The 4,450-nt window shown below is 40.3% G+C and overlaps 1 pseudogene; it reads right to left on the reverse strand.

Annotated features, from left to right (window-relative positions):
* Window positions 1-3,336: 3,336 nt before the first annotated feature.
* Window positions 3,337-4,031, reverse strand: LOC101659640 (annotated as a pseudogene).
* Window positions 4,032-4,450: the final 419 nt, after the last annotated feature.

Here is a 4,450-nt window from a genome sequence, read left to right on the forward strand (position 1 = left end):
CCTTGGTGAACCATGCCCTGGACCAAGCACAAGGATGACCTCAGAAGTTGGCCTTACAGTGAACATGGCATCCCCCCAGGGCCATAACAAAGGTACACGACTACCTAGAGCTCTGGGACTTAGACCTGAAAATCCCTGATGGCATAGCCACCAAGACTGTGGAAGTGGCAGCCCTTGCATCTTGGGTGGGACCCCTGGCTTAGTGGGTGTCCAACAAAAGGGGACCCAGAACCACCATAAACTTAGTAGCTCAATGGTCCCCTTGCATCAATCTGACAAGCAGCAATCTGATAGACTAGGATCTTCCCCTTGTAAGAAATGTTACAGTAAGTTTTCCCATAGGACCAACCACACTTAATATAAACAGAGTTCAACAAATTAATAAATCAATCTGTTCAGAGCAACAACTCACCAACTGCAGCTGGGAGTTGGACTATATTTGCATAAGCTCTTCATATTAACATTACATTGAATTATATGACATTGGAAAATTATTGGTGTTGTCAATGCATTCTTCTTATACCCTGAGGGGATGATCGATATTGTTTTCCTTTTGTTGGTTTTGGGTTTTTAAAATTGCTTTTGTTTCTTTCTTTCTTTTTACTTGTTTTTGTTTCTTTGGGTTGTTGTTGTCTGTTTTGTCAAAATCCGACCCACCAAAGTAAACCAGAGTTGTTCATAATCCATGCACAAGCAGTTGGATTCTGGGCTTTCACTTAATACTAACCCCAATTCAACAACAGTTACTTCATATAATAGAGCCCTGCTCAATACTTGCTTTCATGAAGAGATCACTGAATATAAAGTTGTTAAAGCAAAGTGTGATGAAGAAAGCAGATGGTGCCCAGCTTTCAATTTTAATAGTGTCTGGGGTCTTAAAGACTTGTATTCAAATGGAGATATCAACTACGTCCACACAGAGGAACCACATAAGCCTGTGTCATCCAAAGATGACAATAACAAAATCCAAATGTGATGAAGCAAATGAAAACAACACTCAATATTGAAAATGCTAAGGAGGACAGTGGAAGTCCAAAATCCATCTGCAGAGAATCTAGTCAGATCAAGACTGGCAGCTCCCCTCTGCCCACAGGCGAGGAACTGAAACAACTTTACTATCAGACAGAATATTGTAAACTTGCTTATGGTGGATCAATTCATGGTGTAAAATGATATTTGGCCAGTTGAACTCCCTCTTGACCCAAACTGAATTTGCTCTAAGCTTAAATAATTCTTGCTTGCTCCATGACAGAAAATTCTTCTCTGGCTTTCTAAATACTGTTTGTGTTCTTTTCTTTCTTACTCTTTATTTGAATTTGTATCTTTATAATATTAGTATTATTTTCTTCTTACTATTTCATTTTTACATTCTTTTTTTAAATTATTGCTTATGTTATGTTTCCCAGTTTATGAAACACAGAACAGAAGGATGCATACAGACAATAACTGATACAATGGTATATTTGGGACTAGGGTGGGGGACTGGAGAGGGTAGGAGGAATTGGGGAGCAAATAATGAATGCAGGAGTGGGGAGAGAGCACTAGAACTGATTGTGATGATGTACATACAACTCTTTTAAAAAGTGACTTAACAATAATAGTTTATTATATGTGAAATTTGTATCAAGAAAACTACTAAAAGAAAGAGAGAAAGAAGCTAAAGTTGACCAATGGTTACCATTGATGAAGGAGGAAGAGTTTTTGCTTAGGGGACATTGAGTTTATGCTAATGGTGGTGGGAAATTTTGTAATAAAATATCAATAATGGCTGCACAATGGAGTATAATCAGTGGCACTGAATTATACATGTAGAAGGTGTTCAATGGAAGACTGTTTTACTGTGTATATTTTTTGCCATATTAAAAAATAATTACATTAATAATGAGTAGATGGAAGAAGAAAGTGTTTTAAAATAGTGGTGATCATTGTACCAGTCTTCTTGATATAGTTGAACTATTTAATTGCATTATATATGCAAGAAGTGCCAAGAAAACTGTAAAATAAATGAATTAACTTACTGTGCCAACCTCGCCCATAAATACATGTGGGGTTAATTGAAGGGCAGATGGATAAACGGCTCAGTGAGCCTTGCCTTTCTAGTACTTGGGTCTCTTGCTTTCTGATAGTTGGACCAGGGTGCAGCTGCCTTAGTCAGTTCCCTGCTTTAGCTGGCAAGGCTCACTTCCTGCAAGACATCCCTGAGGAGAAGCCACATGGACATACCCGGATGCAGCCCTAGGTGTTGAAGTACCCATATGGAGAGCCCTGCCAGTGCTGAGATGTTTACACATTCACTGACTCGGCTTTCCTCCTGAAGTCGGCACCATTGCATCTGTTTTGTGAGATGGAGGAAGACTTTGTGGATTGGTGTTGGACATATGGGTTAATGGGGGAATAGTGGACTTGGGCAGCACTGGGTTGGGATGTTTTTTTGATGCACACTTAACCTTCATATAAAACTCTCTTATACATGAGTTTCTGTGGATTTTTTTCTCTAAAGTACCCAGACTAACCCAATAAATAAATAAATAAATAAACATTTTTATTTATTTTTTATTAGTATTCCCCAATGCAGCATTTTATTTACCCATGGTTTCCAAAAATTTAATTTAGAAGTCTGGCATTTCGTAATCACCCATCTTGATTGACATGGATAACACACATGGCGCTATCAGGATACACAAGGATAATAGCCAAAGATTTCCAAAAAAATAAATCCATGAATTTTAAACCATCACAACCCCCACCAAAAAAAAAGAGAAAGTTACAAATTTCAAAACTTCAGATGCATTGCATTAGAAATGTTTGTGCATATATAATTTAAAGAGGCAAAACAAGGCTCTACTGAAGCTTCACTTAAACAGTTTATTATAAAGCTGATGGGAAGGAGCAAGTTGTCTTGGTTATCTGCTTCCCTTTAAGTTTTCCATTAGCTGCAGAAAGAGGGGGTGAGGGAAGGGGTGAGATCATTTTTGCATGCACAACTGCTTAACAAAACACTAATAGCTTGTTTGAAATGGGTAGTTTACATATCAATTATGGCCCCCAGTTGGCTAATTTGCCTTTCTAAACTTCCTCATTCCCTTTGCCAGGATTTTCAGTCCAAAGGCACAACCCAAACAACACCCAAAGCTGAGCTCCGGAGGCCTCAAAGCAACCATCAACCCAGCAATGCTTGTGAAGGGTTGTCTGAACCTGCTCCCCAAGAGATGGAAGAGTAGATCTGAGTAGCTGGGCCGCTGATACAGATGGGTTTAGCACGAGATATTTAGTGACTGTGACAAGGAAAACTTGGTGATGACAGGGCGGTGAGTGTAGAAAGATCCTGAGGGATCTTCAATTGCCATCTCCCGCTTCTTCATACTGCTGGTCACTGGTCCAGCGAGTGAGGTTGTCTCGCAGCAACTTTATGATGAGTGTGGAGTCCTTATAGGAATCCTCGTTTAGTGTGTCCAGTTCTGCTATGGCATCATCAAAAGCTTGTTTGGCTAGGAGGCAAGCTTGCTCAGGTGCCTTCTGGATCTCATAGAAGTTGAGGGCCAGGCCCAGCCAGATGGGATGTGTAGGCTGCATGTGCTCTTTGCTGATTTTAAAGACTTCTTTATAGGCAGCCTCAGAAGCTTCAACCACATTGTTTTTCTTCTCCCCGAAGCTACCTCTGCCAAGTAGCAGTAATAATCGCCTTTCATCTTCAGGTAAAACACATTGCAGTTCTTGACGAGGAATTTGTCGAGCAGAGCCAGGACATCATTGCATAAGGTCTCAGCTCTTTCTCAATCTTCTCTCGGTAAGCCTTTACCTTCTCCAACTTCTTCTCGTTTCCATCAGCCATTGCTGCTGATGACCCTCCAAGAAGACCGCTGGGCACCAACTACATTCTTGTAGGCCACAGAAAGCAGATTTCGATCTTCGTTGGAGAGAGGTTCATTGAGCTCTGTCACCGCTTTCATGGCCCACGCCATGTCATCTTAGCGCTCCGCCTGCTTGGCCAGCCGGGTTGCTGAAGGAGCTGCTCCAGGAGCCTCGCTCATCGCTGCTCCCGGTTGCCGGAGGCCACCGCGCACGCGCACTGGCTTGGGCTGGAGACAGCACCGCACTCGCTGACTCAGCAACTCCCCGCACACTCTCTATAAAAAGAACATTTTAAAAAGACTAAAATCAATAGGAAAATAGAGCAATTAAGACAAAATATTTGAACAATACTGTATACTAAACAGAACTACTAAACATGTACATGCATAATTTTTCAAAATAAGCCCAATTCTAGCCACCACTCTCCAAACATATTGTATGCTTATAGCTATTATAAACATATGAAAACATTAAAAACATATGAATTATCTTCTCAGATAATAGTGGAATGGATCTAAACATTAAAAAATAAAACAAAACACCGTGAATTACATAAACATAGAAATTGAAGAGCATGCTATAAAAAACTTATGTCAAG

This window comes from Echinops telfairi, unplaced genomic scaffold (assembly GCF_000313985.2).
Source record: "Echinops telfairi isolate 266 unplaced genomic scaffold, ASM31398v2 ScPeMD7_7401;HRSCAF=8416, whole genome shotgun sequence".
In the NCBI taxonomy this organism is placed as follows: domain Eukaryota; kingdom Metazoa; phylum Chordata; class Mammalia; order Afrosoricida; family Tenrecidae; genus Echinops; species Echinops telfairi.